Source organism: Triticum aestivum, chromosome 4A (assembly GCF_018294505.1).
Source record: "Triticum aestivum cultivar Chinese Spring chromosome 4A, IWGSC CS RefSeq v2.1, whole genome shotgun sequence".
In the NCBI taxonomy this organism is placed as follows: Eukaryota; Viridiplantae; Streptophyta; class Magnoliopsida; order Poales; family Poaceae; genus Triticum; species Triticum aestivum.
In genome coordinates this window covers 430,971,896-430,991,097 of record NC_057803.1, presented here as the reverse complement: position 1 = coordinate 430,991,097, position 19,202 = coordinate 430,971,896, and positions in this window count along the sequence as shown.

Genomic DNA, 19,202 nt, shown 5'->3' with positions numbered 1-19,202 from the left:
CGTCCTCGACCTCGTCCGCGACCTCGCCCCCTCCCTCTTCCCCTTATGGCTGGCTCTGCCACCACGGGCGCGGGAGAGGGAGAGATGCGCTGTCTGGCGGCGACCCTCGCCGCCACCGATGAAGGGCCTGGGTTCCCTTTCTCCATGGCGAATGAGAGAAAGGGGAGCAGAAGCTGAAGAAAGGAGGAGATGAGAGAGTGCGGGTTTCTGTGCTCCCCTCCCGCTCTTTATAAAGGAGCGAGGTGGGGGCTCGGCCGCCCCGCTCAGCGAATCAAGGCACGGGAAGAGCAGGGAGTCGGGGCCAACCCGCTGCCTCTGCTCGCGACGGCCCAGTTTCCCACTTCCACCGTCCGCGACCCCAAGCGCATGGGAGCCGCGTGGCGGGGATGCAGAACCAAGGCGACGGATGAGGCGGCCTTGCTCCGCCTCGTGATCGCGGGGAGTGGACGTCCCGAAAACCGCGCACCGGCCCCGTCCAGTAAATGCACCACGCCCCCACGCCTACCTCCGTTTAGGGAGGAGGGCGTGAACCGTCCCCATCATCGTGGCCTGACGCATGCTCGAGGGGCTTAGCCCCGCGCACGCCGCCCGCGTCACCCACGACGCCGCGTTTGACGCGTGCCGTTCTGGGCGTGCGCGGTGGGAGCGGGGAGATATGCGGCGTGACCTAGGCCGCGCGTGCCCGTGCACTGTTTTGGGCCTGGCCCAACAGCGCTCGGCACCGTGTCTGGCCCAGGCCCAGGGGCTCCTATCGGTGTACTAGAGTAGGGGTACCCCAGTACCCCGAACTTGTGCACGGGCGGTCGCAGCATCCCGCGGCAAGGCTTGCCGGGTAACCGCCAAGACCCTCCATGGTTCCCTTGAAGACCATTCAAGAACAAAGTACTCAAACCAAGGCCCCGGCAAGAGGAGCTTGCCGGGAAGGCCAACCAAGGCCCCGGCAAGAGGAGCTTGCCGGGAAGGCCAACCCAGGCCCCGGCAAGAGGATCTTGCCGGGAAGAGACAAGACCCCGGCAAGAGGAGCTTGCCGGAAGTCCACTCAAGGCATACCAAGAAAGCTTGCCGCGATGCGCCCTGCGTCCCGGCAAGGCCCGGTGAGCAACAAGCTCCCAAACACGACAAGACGACGACCGCGGCAAGGAGCTTGCCGCGGAAAACCCCCACTTCGTGCCCGCACTCCAGCACACCTGCTAAAGTGTCGCTCTAGGACTCTCCCAAGCACACGTGGCAGGAGGCCGTGCAGCTAGGGGTACGCGGTGGCAAGCGGAGATGAAGAGAAGGCCATCATGGCAAACGGTGGGGCTCCTAACGGTCACTTTTTGCACTGTTTAGGCAACTCAGACGGGCATTCAATGCCCCTGTCCCCTGCCGTCAGAATTAGGTAGGATACACTGTGTCTACAGTAGCGGTAGCTGCATCTACCGCATCCTTTTCCATTTTTACCCTTCTAGTCTACATTGCCACCTGTCGGTGACCCCTTTAAAGTATAAAAGGAGGCCCAAGCGCAACGTAGAAGGGGTTCAGCTCATTCGAAACACCAGGAACACTCTCACGCTCGGTCTGGCAGCGTCCATCGCTCCTGAGCAAGAATTCAATACACACAAACAAGCAGCAGTAGGGTTTTACGCATCCGTGCGGCCCGAAGCTGGGTAAAAACTGCTCGCGTGTACCGCCTCGATCCGCCCTTTGTGCGGCCTCCGGCCCCCTCCGAACCGAAAGGGGCCGGGTCCCCATAGGTGTTGGTGGATCAGCTTCCCCGACACCAACCCTCGCAAAAGGGCGTCCCTGTACTTCGCGTACATAACTACGCTCTAGAGATGCCATGGGCACAAGGGGAGGGGCACCATCACGGCACGCCCAAAACACGGCTTAAACCGTACCAGGGGCTGCCGATTTTTTTTAATTTTCTCTTAATTTCAGGACTTCATCCTTCGGAAGGCCTGTTCGGCAGTTCAATTGCCGCACAAACGATGCAAGAACCAGGGAAGCAGACAAGCCATGCCGCATTACGAAACTCCCAGGTGGTCTCTATGACGAGAAGTATACCCGTTCCGCATACTATTCCGCAGCTTGCCCTTGGAACGGACATGTTAACTAGTCCAACCTTCCACTTATCGCACTATTTGTATCGTTCTGCTTTGATCGCAACCCTTTTTAATAAACAATGCATAGCTTTCGTCTATTTTTGCATTACCTTTTTTTCTTTTTATATATGTTCCTTAACGACATGTTGCACCCATACACGTTGGTACGGCCAAAATACGCCAGGGGCTTTAGTACCCCTCAATATGGTGTGAGAAGTCTGAACCCTTTAACAAGTGCGGCACCTCGAACTTATAGCATTATATGCATCGGCTCTGAATCATGTCTTGGGTCAATAGTTGGGTTTGCACGGCTCCTATGTTTTGGTGCCTTACGTTCCGCTATATCGGCTAAGGTAGCACTAGGAGAACCACTGCGATTGTGCCCCAGTTGAGCTGGGTCGAGCACCTCAGTGGAGAAAGCTAAAACTAATTGTCATGATGAAGCGAGAGCTGGTCGCTGTTTGAGAGGTTTTTCGAGTCCCTAAAGACTTATGCCGCTTAGGGTGAGGAGCCGGCTCTGTCCGGCCTAGGTATGGATAGCGCCCCGAACTCGGTCTTCCGAATACCAGGGGCTTCGCCGAAATTTAAAATTATAGAATTCTATGGCTCAGTGAAAGTGTTCACGCATTATAGTCTGATTGCCTTGTTCGTTTGGCTGAGCGCCTCCCTCGAAGGACCAAAATATGGGAAAAAGAGCGCTCAGGTTTATCCCCGAACACCCCAGCACTAGCGGCATGGGGCAGAAGCCGACAACTCGCCATCTCTCAGAATTGATAAACAGCCGCACAGAAGGTAATATTTTAAATTCCAACAGCATTACTTAGCGCATATAAACAAGTTTTCAGCGCACAGGACAAAACGAGCAAGTTTCACTCAAAAATTACGTCCCTAGAACATTCATCCGCCACAAGGAAGGCACCCTCCAGAACATCCTTATAGTAATTCTCGGGCTTGCGATGCTCTTTCCCCGGTGGTGGCCCGTCCTTCACCAGCTTCTCAGCATCCAGCTTGCCCCAGTGCACCTTAGCACGGGCAAGGGCCCTACGGGCACCTTCAATGCAGACGGAGCGCTTGATGACTTCGAGCCTTGGACAGGCCTCCACCAACCGCTACACCAGCCCGAAATAGCTCCCAAGCAGAGCCCCTCCAGGCCACAACCGAACAATGAGGCCCTTCATGGCCTGTTCGGCCGCCTTGTGGAGCTCGACCAGTTGCTTCAGCTGGTCGCTCAAGGGCACGGGGTGTCCGGCCTCAGCATACTGAGACCAGAACACCTTCTCTGTCGAGCTGCCCTCCTCGGCTCGATAGAATGCGGCGGCATCGGACACACTCCGGGGAAGATCTGCGAACGCTCCTGGAGAGCTCCGGATTCGAGTAAGTAACAAGTAACTCACGCTTATGTGTTTGCTTTGCATAAAGAATTCCTTACCTGCCGCTATCTTCTTCACTTCATCCAACTTCTGGGATTCGGCCTTGGCAGACTTGGCGTTTTCAATAGCCACCGCGAGCTCGGACGCTCGCATCTTTGATTCAAGCTCCAAACTCTCATGTTTTTCCATGAGAACCTGGATCTCTTGCTGCAACTTGCCAACCTCGGCCTCATACTTCTCCCGCTCGGTGCGCTCCGAGGCCGCCCTCTTCTCGGCCTCGACCAGCGCTTGCTTAAGGGTCGCCACTGCAGACGTGGCCCCTAAAATAGCCACGATAATCCTGTCATTCTTTGCAATTGCACCTCTTTATATATATTTAAAAACATGGTATTTCTTACCTTCATTGTCCTCGAGCTGCTTCTTGGCACGCCCGAGCTCTTGCTCGGACCGCTCAAGGTTCTGCTTTAGCGTGTCTACTTCCGCATTCAGTGTGGCGGACGCAAGCAGGGAAGCCAGCATATGCATATTGACTCATTTTTTAGACTCCTGCGAATTCTATTTGACCCTCTATTCGGCTTTTCTTCTCGAACGCCAAACAGAGCATCAGGGGCTACTGTCTATGCGGTACTATTATTTGCACATTCTTTACTTACCTCAAAGCCTGTCAAAAGGCTAGTACAAGCTTCAGTTAGTCTGCTCTTGGCGGACTGAACCTTTTGGACCACCGCACTCATAATAGCGTGGTGCTCCTTGTCGATGGAGGCGCCTTGGAGCGCCTCCAACATATTGTCCGGCGCCTCCGGTTGGACGGGGGCCGCCGGCACGGTGGACTTGCTCCTCTTGGAAGGAGATCCCCCGCCGGACTCTGGAACCTTTGAAGGTTCCGGAGCGGTGTCCGGCCTAGAGCCGGACTTGGAGCCCTGAGGGGTTTCATCCCCTTTAGTCCTGGAGTCCGGGAGGTCACCTTGCGACGCCTCCAGGACCACCTCCTCCCAGCTTGGAACCTGTTGGGACAACACTTCGGTGTCGTCCGTAGGGCGGGGGGAGGAAGCCGTCGGAAGCGAGTTCACATCCGACGAGTCCAGTGAGCCGCTCGACGACGCGTCGAGCCGGTCTTTGGGTGGGCTGCATAAACATATTCGACGTAAGGGAAAGATGTGCAATAAACGAATACTATGAATTACTCTGGTATCCGGATACTTACGATTTTGCCAGGGGCTTGGCCCTGGGCTGCCACTCCTCCCCGCTGTCGGCGTCGGTGGAGTAGTCCGGAGGAAGGGTTTTCCCCTTCTTGGACCCTCCGGCCTCCCAAGAGAGGGCGGCCTTCCTTTTCGTCTCTCCTCCCGCTGGAGGGGGAGAGCTCTCCTCTTCTTCCTCCTCGTCTTCACGGGAGGAATGCGCCTCGGAACCATCAGATGATGGATCTGACACCTCCTGGCGCCGGGCACTCTTTCGAGTCCCCGCGGCCTTTTTCGTGACCTTCTTCTCCGGCACCACATAGGGTGCTGGAACCAGCAGCTTCACCAAGCGAGCGTCCGCTGGGCCTTCTGGTAAAGGATCCGGACAGTTGATCTGTCCGGACGTCACCTGCCAATCCTGTCAAAGGTAAGGGAGCTTAGATCCCGCATAGAGTCAAACTATGAAAAACTGATACCCTGTAAAAGGAAAAAAAACAGCTTACCACGAGAGCGTGACGCTGCGCACTGAATCCGTGATCCTCGGTAGCGGAAGCGCGAGCCTCGGCACCTTTGAAAAGCACCTTCCAGGCATCTTCGTACGTCGTGTCGAAGAGCCTGTTCAGAGTTTGGTGCCGCGCCAGGTCGAACTCCCACAGGTTGAAAGCCCGTTGTTGACACGGGAGGATCAGGCGGATGAGCATAACCTGGACTACGTTGACAAGTTTGAGCTTCTTGTCGGCTAGGGTTTGGATGCATGTTTGGAGTCCGGTCAGCTCTCCTTTTTTACCCCAAGACAGGCCCGTCTCCTTCCAGGAGGTGAGCCGTGTAGGGGGTCCGGATCGGAACTCAGGGGGTGCGACCCATTCGGCGTCGCGCGTCTCGGTGATGTAAAACTGTCAGATTTTGGGTTCTGGCAGACCCTTGAGGTTCGAACACTGGGGTGCACCCGGAGATTTAGCCTCCTACCTACCTGCACCCCTCCGCCATGCTAGGATCTAAACTAAGGAAAGAACAACACAAGAGACACAGGGTTTATACTGGTTCGGGCCACCGTTGTGGTGTAATACCCTACTCCAGTGTGTGGTGTGTGGATTGCCTCTTGGGCTGATGATGATGAACAATACAAGGAAGAACAGCCTCGCGAGGGTATGTTCTTGGCTGGGGCGATGAACTGCTGGGAGGAGTTCAACCACCTTTCTCTCTCTCTCTCTCTGCTCTGCTCTCACCGACCGACCGAACCTTCTAACAAGCGTCTTCCTTCGTACCTCTTTTTCGTCCTCCCCTCTATGTGGGTGGCTGGTCCTCTTTATAGAGGCCCTGGTCCTCTTCCCAAATATTGAGCGGGAAGGGAGCCAACAATGGCGGGCTAATTTGAAGGGGGACAACAAGTATCAGCTATCCTGACAAAAGTAGTCTTTGCCTGCGCAAAGCTCTCGTGATGATGCCGTCTTGGGCTCCACGGTGACCTCTGTCTCGTAGTCCTCCTGTTCTTGGTCTCGTTGCACCTAAATGGCAACCTTTGCCTGATGCCTCGGTACTCCGCGGCTGCGCTTGCCCCCTTTGCACCAAAGAGGAAAGGAGGACACTGCGCGGGCTGGCACCCGCCTGGTGCCCTGAGTTGTCATGGCTTGCGTCATGGGCACCTCGTGAGGTACCCCGCCTTGATCCCTCCACCTCCTCGTGAGCCAGCCTGACGAGGCCGTGCCTGAGGAAGTTTCGCCTCACGAGGGTCTTGGGTTTGTGTTGGTGAAGATGGGCCGTGCTGGGCCCCCCTTTGAGCCACGCCGCAGGCCGCAGGCAGGCAAGTCTAGGGACCCCCGTTCCCAGAATGCCGATAGTAGCCCCCGGGTCCAAGGCGCGCCCAGACTTGGCCGTGCAGGGAGGCGGAAGGGCAAGAGCAAAGCGCCGCGGGCCCTAACAGCCTGCGGCCTTGGGTGCCGCGTGGCGGTTGACTGGACGTGGGCGCCTCCACTTCCCCATGATGCCTTGGCAATTGCACGGATGGGACAAGTCCCTGCATGCAAAAACGGGTCATGATTACCTGCGATCATGGAGGTCGGCGGTTGGCCTTCGTCGGCTATAAGTACGGAACGGCGCGCGCCCTTCTAGTCCACCCCTCCTTGCTTCTCCTTCTTCCCGATCCTTGCTCCGTCTTGCCGCGATGGCTCCGGTCCGCCGGTTCTCGACGGCAGAGAAGGGAAAGGCTCGCCGAGAGGGGCCAGACCCTCTCCCGCCGAAGAAACGGCTCATCCCCCGTGGCTCGGACGAAGGGGCCATTCAGGTGGTGCCAAGGCCTTGGGGCGAGCCGGCACTGCCGGGGTTCCTGCTTCCATTGTACGCCCACGTCGAGAGCCCCGAAGGAGCTGATGCTGACCGCCACGGGCGGCGCCGTCATCGGCGCCGACGGGTCACGAAGGTGTGGGTCATCCCCCCTGGGGTCCACACCGAGGGCTCCTCCCAAGAGTTCGTGCTCCACGTCGCCATTCCTCTTTAGTCTTGGGTTCGCCTGCCTCCCTTCTTCGCCTCTATCGTCCCACAGGGGGAGCCCCTGGAGCTCTGGCTGCAGCACGCCGGCTGCAGCACCCTCATGACCGAGGAAGAGGTCATGGTCGTCGCCCCAGGCGAGGTCTAAATGACCCAGGGCTGGAGGGAGATCGCCCGGGTTTGTAGGACAAGGGGAGTCTTCGCGATCCACTTGGACTACGACGGTGCTTCGGTGATGCTCTTCAAGGTCTTCGATGCGAGCGGGCGCCGGCTAGAGTGATGCCCTGGGGAAGGTGGCCAGGGCCCTGCTATGACGAGGACTGGGCACGCCACCCACTCCCTTGGAGGCTCCTCAGGTGGTGGAGGCGTCGGAGATTCCAGCGACTCTGGCGATCTCTTCGCGACTCCGGAGACGAGCGACGACAGCTCAGAGCCCCCGCGCCGGTGCCGCTCCTGGAGCAGGGCGGGCTCGTCAGGCCGCCGCCGACTCTGATCTGGATGGGGTTGGCATCGTTGCTTGATGGCCCACTGTTGATGATGGCGTCTTTTGTAGGGACGCACGTGGTTTGTGTCCCTTTAGGATCCGTTCCCTGCGAGGAATCAAAAATGCGTCCCGTAGGGGCTTGTAAGGTGCCTGTGATCCTGTCTTGTATATGTAACACTTGTCGTAGAATTGCGCGAGTTGCTCATTCCATCTTAGCTCAGTCCTCCCTTTCGAACCTCATGAGGGCTTGGTGCTCTGCGCCGACAAGTCCCAGTCCCAAGGCGGCTTCAGCCGTCGCTGGTATGCCAGGTCGCGATGCCGTGGTCAAGGCCAGGAGGTGAGCGACCCGGAGTCCGGTAAGAGCCCCTGAGTCGCGATGCTCAGGAGGTCCCCTTTGGCGCCCAAGCAGCCATCGTTTGGTGAGAAAGGGGAGCAGCGTCGCTAACAAGGGATAGCATTAGGTGCGGGGGTGGTTCCATGGTAGCTGGCGCTTCCGGGCGATAACTTATCTCGAGGATCAAGGGCCGCTCTCTGGTGTGTGGCCGGGTCCGTGCGTCGGCAGGAGTGGGGTTGCTTGGCGTGGTCCTTGTGTGTCTCCTCCCTCTCACCTCAGCTCCCCTTTCTGCTCTACTTCCTCAGGTCCCGGCCCTCGAGCAAATCTCAGCCGTTGCTGGTATGCCAGGTCTTGATGCCGTGGTCAAGGCCAGAGGGTGAGGGCTGGAGAGCCAGTAGGAGCCCTGAGTCGCGATGCTCAGGCACCCCCCCTTTAACGTGCAAGCGGTTCGCGCGGACTAGAGCGAAGGAGGCACAGCAAGAGCCTCGCCTGACGCAGCTCCTTCAGGAGGTCCTGCAGGTCCATCATAGAAAAAGCAAGGGGTTGCTATACAATTGACGGTCAGCCGTTGGTTGCTTCTGAGGGGTGGTGAGGCATTGAAGGCTTGACGAGACGCTATGCGGGGCTGCCGCTGCCAGAGCTCAGCCATCCAGGTTTGTCGGCGTTGCAGGGACGGACCCATGCGCAAGCGTCGTGCCGTTCGGGAGCAGCTCCGTTAGTTGGCGTCAGCTGAGTATGCAACTAGGTAAACACGTTAGCCACGAAGGAGTGGATTCGCTCAAATAGATGCTGGGAATGCGGAGATCACTGGGTCAGGCCCGAGCGACTTGGGGGTGATGCAGCCTGAGGGGCGCCCCCAACAAGGTAAGCTAACAACATGGAATAAAGGGATACACGCCGCAGGGACGGACCCACGCGGCCTGGGAATAATGCAGCCCTAGGGGCGCTCCAGCTGGAAGTAAAACTCGAAAGATGTCACCTGATGATGTTGAGGACGAAGGGGTGTTGGTGTAGCAGGCTCGGGGGGCTGCAGGAGCCGATCCTCATGAGCCCCCAGGCCCAGGGGCCTCGGGAGGCTCCGGAGGCGCTGGCGGCTCCTCGCGGGCCATCTCCATCTCTGCCAGGGCTGCGGAACGCCTAGCCTCTCGCGCCTCTGTGATGCCCCTCATGAGGCGCTGGTACGCGTCAGCCGCGTTCGGCAAGCTGTAAGGCATGCGAACGTAGCTGTGGGGTGGACCTCCGCAGCGCCCCACTCGCGAGGGCCAGAGGCGCTCCAGAGAGGCGACTCGGTTGAGCCCTGGTATGTCGATGCAGACGCGCAGCCCACCATCCTCGCCTGGATGGGGGGCCACTGCTGGTAGGCGGCGGGCGCCTCTCATGACTCTTGACTCCTGTAGCTCCTGAATGGCCTGGCTGACGAACTCCTGTGGGTCTGGATCTCCTTGCCTTGCTCCTTCTTGAGGGAAACGTGCTTCAAAACACGCCTCCATGTGGTGCCCAAGCGCCTCCCTCGTGACCCCAGCTAGGTCGGTGGCCCCCCCAGGGGAGAGCCCCCGAGCCCTGCCTGAGGAGGGCGCCGGGCGCGCTTTCCTATGCGATGGAGGGAGGCTCCCCCTGGGCAGGCGCGGGCCCAGAGGGACCTGCCTCCTTAGTGGTCAAGCCGGACGATGTCTTCTTCTTCTTGGGGGTGGTCTCGGGAAGCCTCCTGCTTCCGCGATTCGGGTCTTCCAGTGATGCGACCTGAAAGGCTCGTTCCAGGGAACACACCGTGTCCTTCTCTTCACAGGGCACTGTGATGACTCCGCCACTTCCTGGCATCTTGAGGATGTTGTAGCCGTGGTGAGTTACGGCCATGAACTTGGCCAGCGCTGGGTACCCAAGGATGGCGTTGTACATCAGGCGAATGTGAGCGACATCGAAGTCGATGAGCTCGGTGTGGTAGTTGTCGCGTGCCCCGAAGGTGACAGGGAGGCGGACCTGCCCAATCGGGACTGTGGAGCCGTCAGTGATGCCGGAGAAGGGCTTGGTTGGCTGAAGCTGGCTGTAGGGCACTTGGAGATTGTTGAACGTCTCCACAGACAAGACGTTGAGCCCTGCCCCGCCATCGATGAGGGTCTTGGTGACCACCATGTTGCTGATGATTGGGGAACAAAGCATCGGGAGGACTCCGGCTGTTGCCGCACACTTGAGCTGATCTGCTGAGCTGAACGTGATGGCACATGCCGACCACCTGAGAGGGCGTGTGGCTTCGAGTCTAGGGAGTGCTGCGTTAACTTCGCGGGCAAACTGCTTGAAGATGCGCTGAGAGGCTGGGGCTTGTGCTCCTCCCAAGATGCAGGCGATCATGCGCGGCTCTTGGAAGCCCCCAGCCACCTTGTCCTGATGGCGGTCCTCGTTTCTCCTTGGCTGCGGCGGCAGCGGTGGGAGGCCTGCGTTGCCTAGCGGGCGATCCTCGTGAGGCAGATCCCTCCAGTCTCCCTCGCGAGGCTGATCCCTCCATCCTCTCTCGCGAGGCGGGTCTTGCGAGCGATCCTCGCGAGGTTGGTCGCGCCACCCTTGGTGCGGCCCATGGTCTTCCCAGCGTCCTGTGTTTCTTCCTCCTCCTCAACCGTAGCCCTGGTCACCGCGGTCGGGGCGATGGCCGACCCTTCCTTCACGCACGGCTTGGAGTTCTTGGCATTCGTTGGTGTTGTGGGTGTGGAGGTCGTGGTACACGCAGTACCGGCTGCCCTTGGGAGGTTCGGGCTGATCTCTGCCCCGCTTGGTGTCTGGTTCTGCCGCAAGCACCGCAGCCCCCTTGCGCTTCACATCCTTGGCCTTGAGCTTCTTCTCTTCTGGGTCAGGCAGCTCGAGGAGGGAGAGACGCGCCTCCTCAGCCCTGGCGCACTTGTTTGCCAAGTTGAACAGCTCCAAGGAAGTGCACAGGTCTTCATGCATCGCCAGCTCCTCCTTCATCTTGACGTCATGCACTCCGTCGGAGAAAGCTGAGATGATGGCCTCCTGAGTCACCTTGGGGATCTTGAGGCGTGCATTGTTGAAGCGCTGGATGTACTTCTGCAGGGTATCCCCGGGTTGTTGCTTGGTGCGGCGCATGTCGCTCACGGCGGGTGGCCGGTCGCGAGTACCTTGGAAGTTGGCGATGAAGCGGGTGCGCATCTCTTCCTAGGAGGAGATTGTGCCTGGAGCCAGGTTCAGGAGCCAGGTGCGGGCCCCGTCCTTGAGCGCCATGGGAAACCAGTTCGCCATGACCTTCTCGTCTAAGTTGGCAGCTTCGACGCCCAGCTCGTAGAGCTGGAGGAACTCCGCAGGGTCGGCCGTGCCGTTGTAGCGAGGAGGCAGGTCTGGTTTGAACTTGCAGGGCCACACGACGCTGCGTAGTTCGATGGTGTAGGCGCGGCAGCCTGCTGTGGCCACGGGAGGCCTTAGGTGACGGAGAGCCTGGTCTTGCATGCCCCCACGCGCTGGAGCAGGGGGATGGTCGCGTCGTGCTGGAGCAGGGAGCGCCCGGGCAGCTTCTGGCGGGCGAGGGACTTCTTGGCAGCTCTGTTCTTGCTGCGCTGGCACCTGACGGAGCGGGTTCCGCCCAGGGGCCATGCGCCTTGGAACCATGGCGTCTTCTTGAGGAGGAGGCGGTCGGGGCGCCGCCGGAGCCTCTTTGCCCACGCAGGGCGGGGTGCGGTGCCGCGGAACGGACGGTGCGGAAGAGCCCCCTGCAGCACGGACGAGCTCGGCGACGCGGTCGAGCCATTCTTCGTAGATGTCGTCCATGGGACGGTAGCGCAGGAGCTCGTTTGCCACGATGAGTGGAGCCCGAGCCTCCATGGGTGCACGGAGTGCGTGGGACAAAGATCCAGGTGGGGCGAGCAAGGGAGTTGCGGTGCGGCCGTCTTGCCGCACGGACGGATGCTGGGACGATGCTTGTCGCTCGTCCCCCGCCGGTCCGGTGGTGGCGTTAACGGCAGGTGACGGGGAACGGCGTGGATGCCCGCCGACAGGGGCCGTCTGGGCGACGCGGGAAGCGAGTGCGGCCCGGCACTCGGCGTGGGCCCGACGAGCGTCAGACATGGGCGTGACGGTCGGAGGAGAACGGGGCGGTGGAAGAAGAATTCCGGCGCACCCCTACCTGGCGCGCCAAATGTCGGATTTCGGGTTCCAGCAGACCCTTGAGGTTCGAACACTGGGGTGCGCGCGGAGATTTCGCCTCCTACCTACCTGCACCCCTCCGCCATGCTAGGATCTAAACTAAGGAAAGAACAACACAAGAGACACAGGGTTTATACTGGTTCGGGCCACCATTGTGGTGTAATACCCTACTCCAGTGTGTGGTGTGTGGATTGCCTCTTGGGCTGATGATGATGGACAATATAAGGAAGAACAGCCTCGCGAGGGTCTGTTCTTGGCTGGGGCGATGAACTGCTGGGAGGAGTTCAGCCACCTTTCTCTCTCTCTCTCTCTCTCTGCTCTGCTCTCACCGACCGACCGACCCTTCTAACGAGCCTCTTCCTTCCTACCTCTTTTTCGTCCTCCCCTCTATGTGGGTGGCTGGTCCTATTTATAGAGGCCCTGGTCCTCTTCCCAAATATTGAGCGGGAAGGGAGCCAACAATGGCGGGCTAATTTGAAGGGGGACAACAAGTATCAGTTATCCTGACAAAAGTAGTCTTCGCCTGCGCAAAGCTCTGGTGATGACGCCGTCTTGGGCTCCACGGTGACCTCCGTCTCATAGTCCTCCTGGTCATGGTCTCATTGCACCGAAATGGTAACCTTTGCCTGATGCCTCGGTACTCCGCGGCTGCGCTTGCCCCCTTTGCACCAAAGAGGAAAGGAGGACGCTGCGCGGGCTGGCACCCACCTGGCGCCCTGAGTTGTCATGGCTTGCGTCATGGGCACCTCGTGAGGTACCCCGCCTTGATCCCTCCGCCTCCTTGTGAGCCAGACTGACGAGGCCGTGCTTGAGGAAGCTTCGCATCGTCCGCCCGCAAGGCTTGGGTTTGTGTTGGTGAAGATGGGCCGTGTTGGGCCCCCCTTTGAGCCACGCCGCAGGCAGGCAAGTCTGGGGACCCCCGTTCCTAGAACACTGACAAAAACCACCCCGATTGCCACCCCTTCAGGGTCTCCACAAAGGAGCCCTCGAGCCATAGGACGTTGGCCATCTTGCCCACCATGGCACCTCCGCACTCCGCCTGGTTTCCGCGCACCACCTTCGGCTTGACATTGAAAGTCTTGAGCCATAGGCCGAAATGGGGGCAGATGTAGAAGAAAGCCTCGCACACGACGATAAACACCGAGATGTTGAGGACAAAGTTCGGGGCTAGATTGTGGAAATCCATGCCATAGTAGAACATGAGCCCCTGGACAAATGGGTGGAGAGGGAAGCCCAGTCCGCGGAGGAAATGGGGGAGGAACACCACCCTCTCATGGGGCCTAGGGGTGGGGATGAGCTACCCCTTTTCGGGGAGCCGGTACGCGATGTCGTTAGACAGGTATCCAGCCTTCCTTAGCTTTTTGATATGTCCCTCCATGACGGAGGAGACCATCCACTTGCCTCCCGCTCTGGACATGGCTGGAGGAGGTTGAGGTGAGGAGTGCGGACTTGGGCGCTGGAGCTCGAGTGCGCAAGAATGGATAGGCGAAGGAGGAAGAAGGCATAGGTGAAAAGGTGGATCCTTATCCCCTTATATGGGTGGACGCAACTACATGTCCCCACCGGCCTGGTAAAACTCGCTTATCTCCAAGCGTTGTAATCAATGGCGCGGTTGGGTTACCCACGCCCGTATTGATGAGAATCCCGGGATAAGGGGACACGATCTCTGCTTTAACGAGACGTGCCAAGTAAACCGCCTCGCATAACGGGCTGAGGTGGGATAATGAAACGACTCGGATAAAGGCTTGGTCGTGGTGTGTCACGCTACGGAATACGTCAGCAGATTAGATTGGTGTAAATATTATTCTCTCTATGGCAATATGTGGAAACTTATTTTGCAGAGCTAGACACTATCTTTGTGTTCAAAATCTTCTACGAAGTACTTGGAGGAGGAACCCGCCTTGTAATGCCGAAGACAATCTGCGCGCCGGACTCGTCGTCATTGAAGCCTGGTTCAGGGGCTACTGAGGGAGTCCTGGATTAGGGGGTGTTCAGATAGCCGGACTATACCTTCCGCCGGACTCCTGGACTATGAAGATACAAGATTGAAGACTTCGTCCCGTGTCCAGGAGGAACTTTCCTTGGCGTGGAAGGCAAGCTTGGCGATACGGATATGTAGATCTCCTACCATTGTAACCGACTCTATGTAACCCTAACCCTATCTGGAGTCTATATAAACCGGAGGGTTTTAGTCCGTAGGACAACATACACATCAAGAGGTGAAGCATATGAAAAACTACCTATCTAGGCAAGTTTAAATGAGGCCGGAACAACAAACAACAAGTCCGGAAACTCCTCATGTGCATGCTTTAAGGTTTGATACTGTTCTGCCCTAAACACAATTTTAGAGTTGTTAAACATGCAAAGTGATGCCACCAAGTTAAACTATGCATTTTTCTACCCCATTTACATATACCGTTTATTAAATTTGGAGCTACGGTTATTAAGTTATTAATTAAAGCATTTTAACATGACATAGGAGCAAATTTTAACAAACATCATTTTAAACATAGATGAAAGTGGTATATTATGAAACTAGATGAAATTCTAGTCATTTTACATATATAAATTATTTACATCCGATGCACGGTTGTGAAGTTATAAAATGCATGAAGTTAGAGGGTTTTTCTGCAAAACAACCGTCTCAGGAATAATAGCTAAATTCGTTCCACGGGAAAAAACATGATTCGGGCTGCATCTAAGATCTGGCCCAACAGCAGGATAGCAACAGGGGCACTGGGGTGTGCCTCACCCATGGGCCAGGCCCAGTTTGCGGAGAGGGAGAGGCCAAGGCAGGCCGGGCGCCGCTGGGCTGGCAGCTGGGCCAGTTGGTGTACCTCGCGCGAGACACAGCCCAGGCGCGGGTCTTCTGCGATCCACGCGACGACGAGGGAGCGCTCGTTCTCGACAAACGAAGCAGTCGCAGCGGGGCGCAAGGTTCAGAGCGGCCGCGGTGGCTGAAATGAGCGGGTCCAGGGCGGAACGTCGTTCTCCGGCGATGTTCTTGGCGGCGGCGGCGGCAAGAGTCACCGGATCCGGGCGGTGGAGGTCTGGGACGGCCCGTTCTGGCCGGAGACGAGGCCATGGGCGGCGTTGGCAGTTCCTTTCGGCGGCAAGAGATCAGGCCACATGGAGCAGCAGGGGAAAACAAGAAGAAACAGGAGGAGTGGGAGAAGAGGAGCGACGGAGAGATCCTTGCCTAACGACCGCGGAAGCGACCGACGCCGCAGTGAACTTGTGGGCAGGTGGCGAGCTTCCTCCTTGGGTGGCACCGCTGGTTCCCTGGAGAAAGAAGAGAGGTGAGGTGAGGTGAGGGAGAACTAAGGAGGGAAGGAGAGAGGCAGGGCGCAGGGCTAGCCTGGTCGGGGTGGCCGGCGTGTTGGAGAGGAGCTCCGGCGAGGGAGGCACTCGGCGCAAGGGGCTCGAGGCTCGGCGCTCCTCTCGATCCAGATCGAGGACCGAGGCAGGGAAGAGCTGCGATGGGATTGGCTGGATTTTGGACCGGGGAGGATGAAGCTGGTTGGCTTGGCATTGAAAACAAAGGGAGTGGCGGCGGCACGGGGATTGGATGGATGGGACAAGGTCCCTAATTTCTAGGGTTGCCCACTATTTATATTGCAAAGGGATTAATGTAGGGTCTACCACGTCCCTACGATCATAAACGGACGGCTGAGGAAAATATAGGTTAGGAAGTCCAATTAACAAAAAGGAGATGTTTTGTAGATGTTTGGGGATGATCCGGATCCAACGGTAACGATAGAGCGGGTCGGGGCCTGCCGGTGATAGCGGACTGTGTAGACGGACTAGAGTGGAAAGAGAGGGAAAGCCCGGCAACAGTTTTCGGAGACCGAAAACATCCGGCGAAAAGACCGGCTATACTGCCACTATAGTTATCCGTTGGGGCATCAGGCGATCTCCGAATGCGGTGAAACTTGACAGGCGGTCTATCTACCCTATAATAAGATCACACACCAACTTTCAACCCATTCCGAGAACATTTTCCGGCCACTTATAAAATAAATATTTCGGACATGCCGCGGGCGCGTGCGAGTGTGGTTGGGCTCAGAACGGACAACGGAAGGAACTGGGAGAAACCGGACAGATGCAAGTTTTAAAAACATGATGATGCAATGCACATGATGACATGAAAAGATGCAACAGGCAAGCGAATGACATGGTGACGTCGGCGAATAACTGGAAGACACCTGGCGCATCGGTCTTGGGGCGTTTCAACACTCCACCACTACGAGAGGATCTCGTCCTGAGATCTAGAATGGCACCGGAGGGAAAAGGAAGAGGAAGAGAAGAGGTAAAACTAAGTTGCTTCTTTTACAAACGAGTGAAACCAAAGAACCTTGAGAGGTTGAACAAATTGAAGAAATAATACCACGGAGGTGATCGAAGTTGAAAAACACTCCGTTAGGAACGAGGAACAAGTAAGAACAAATTCGGGCAGCACTCCGGTTGAAAAGTGATATGTAATTTTATAAGATGAAAAGAACTTGAACAGAGGGCACAACATTCCGATTAAATGGATAAGCACGAAAAGAACACGATCCTGACAAAACGAGAAGATGGGTTTAAAAGAGCAACATCACAATGCTTTCGGAACAAAAGAATAGAAGTTGGATCGTTGGAAAGGAAAGAGTTGAGAAGAAAATGACATCTTCTACCACATATGAGCTTGAAAAGCATCTTGAAGAGAAGGGTCGAACTGAATTGTTGGAAAACCAACAACGAAAAGACTAAGCTTGTAGTGGACTTATGGAGAACATCTCAAAGCTGAGGTGAAATTCTGCCACTAACGGAAACAATAGATTGGAATGATAAGAACAAATAGGAGAGAAACTTATCTCACTGGGAGGATGAAAGAAGAACTTGGATCATTTATAAGCACCATAAATAGCAACAATCCTTAGGGAAAGATTTAGGTGAAATATAACCCAAGATAACTCCAATGACGAGATTGATGGATTTAAAATACATCATTCTTAACAACAAGTCAATCATGAAACATGAACTCAAGTTATCAAGAATGACATAATACCATGTCCGATGATATGTCAGAAAGAATTGCACTCCGGATTGCAAGAAGAAGAATGCTTGAGTTCCTCTGAAAAGAATCTTGATGAACACTTTGAGAAGGAATTAAATCCTTTATGAAACATCATGTAGAGCCTCCATGAAGAACTCCGGTAAACAAAAGGATGATCACATGAAAGGAAAGAGAGTTGAAAACACAAGGTGACTCCTTGCAATGATTTAGATGGATCTTCGTGATGACATAATTGAGATATCTTGGAACTCCAGGAAAGAAAAGATAAAGCATCTCGACCCGCGAATGTGATATGATGAACCACTCTCGAAAGCAGGAATTGAACTTACTCGATGAAACAAGAATACGAATTACATTATGCTCATCCTTCACCAATTAAGTAGATGACAAACAATGGATTTGGCATACTACTTATTCTCGTTGAAAGGATTAAGATAGATATAGCGCAAACTAGAGAAAGGTCTTGAACGATCCACCGGTAGAATTTGGAAAGAACGAGTCAATTGATATGATAATGAATGAAGAGAAATCTTGAACGAACCACCGTAAGAATTGACAAACAAATGAAGTAAAGGGATGAATCACCGGTAAGAATTAGAAAATGGATGAAGATACATGAGAGAGTTTAGGTGCAAGTGAACGAAGAAATCATGAGCTGATTTAGATAATACTTGAATGATGCACCGGTAAGATTTAGAGAAAGAGAGCTGAAAGCTGAGAATGCATAATTCTGAGATGATGGGCTCCAGAGAATCAAACTGAAAAGACTCCTGAATTGCTTCAGATGGGAGAAAAGAATTCTCACAAACAAAACAATTATGAGAGGATGGCAGCAAGCTAGAACCATGAATCTCTGAGGGAACGGATAAGATATGGAGGAGAGCTCTTCTTTGGTCTTCAAATGAAGAGAATGACGACGAGCAACACCACCAATAATTGTTGAGATACTCCGGAATGAAAATTAGAAAGGTTGAACCAGTGATGAGAAGAATTTGAAAGATCTTGGAGAAAGACATATAACTAATGATAATTCATTCTTACATCAAACTTTAGAAGATTTGAGAATAACTCCGGGAGAATAAGAAGAGTCAGGTAAGATCCTGGGAAAAGACATGTGGGTTAAGGCCCACTCAAAAGAAACACTGTTGGAAAGGTCGCTTGGAAGATAGATTGCACCGGTTGAAATAAAAGGCTTGAATGAGAGAACATCCTCGAAAGATCTTGAACGAATGAGAATAAACACTAGCATCTTCTAAGATATCTTCAGCACTCCGGAACAATTGAATAGCGATAAGTGGATGATTAAGAGGTGCACCGGCACGAGAAAACATTTGAAACAAGGAAAATAATGTGATTAAACACTGAAAGCTTGAATTGAAACCACCGGAGAAGAAAAGAATTGAGAATGACGACCGAGTAGAGCATCTTCAAGAGAACCACCGGGTAAGAACGTTGATTGAAAAGAATGGAGAGACTTCACATCCATAAAATGGATAATGAATTAAGAAATCCGAGTCCTTGAAGAAAAAGGGTGGGAGGGTGGGAAAACAAAGACAACTTGGGATGGATGAAACGAACACCATTGAGAAAGCTGAGATTGAATCTTGCGGATGTTGTAGTGATCGGATCCACTTGAAGAGAAAACACGCCGGTTGAAAAGGATTGACATGACAATCTCAATTATCATGAAGGATTGGTATTCACATAGGAGTATGAGAACACCACTTAGGAAAGGTATGGAATCAACATTTAACATTGAAGCAACTCGAATACCACAACTGAAAACAAAAACAAAGGATTGGCTTGCAGAATAAGCCGGAACTAACATATGATAGAGATTTCGTCCGAAGTTTTCGTGGTGGGGCCCACACGGGCTCGATCGTACAGCACCATCATGTACAAGGTAGTGCACATGACATACGAAGTGTCCCCGAGTCAGCATAGCCAAGGACTCTTTAAGACACAATGAGACCACTGTAAAAACCAACTGTGGATAGGCAGACCACTAGACGTCGAACCCCAATCTCATATCATGCATCTGTCGGAAAGATATCCTAGGAGCTACTTGA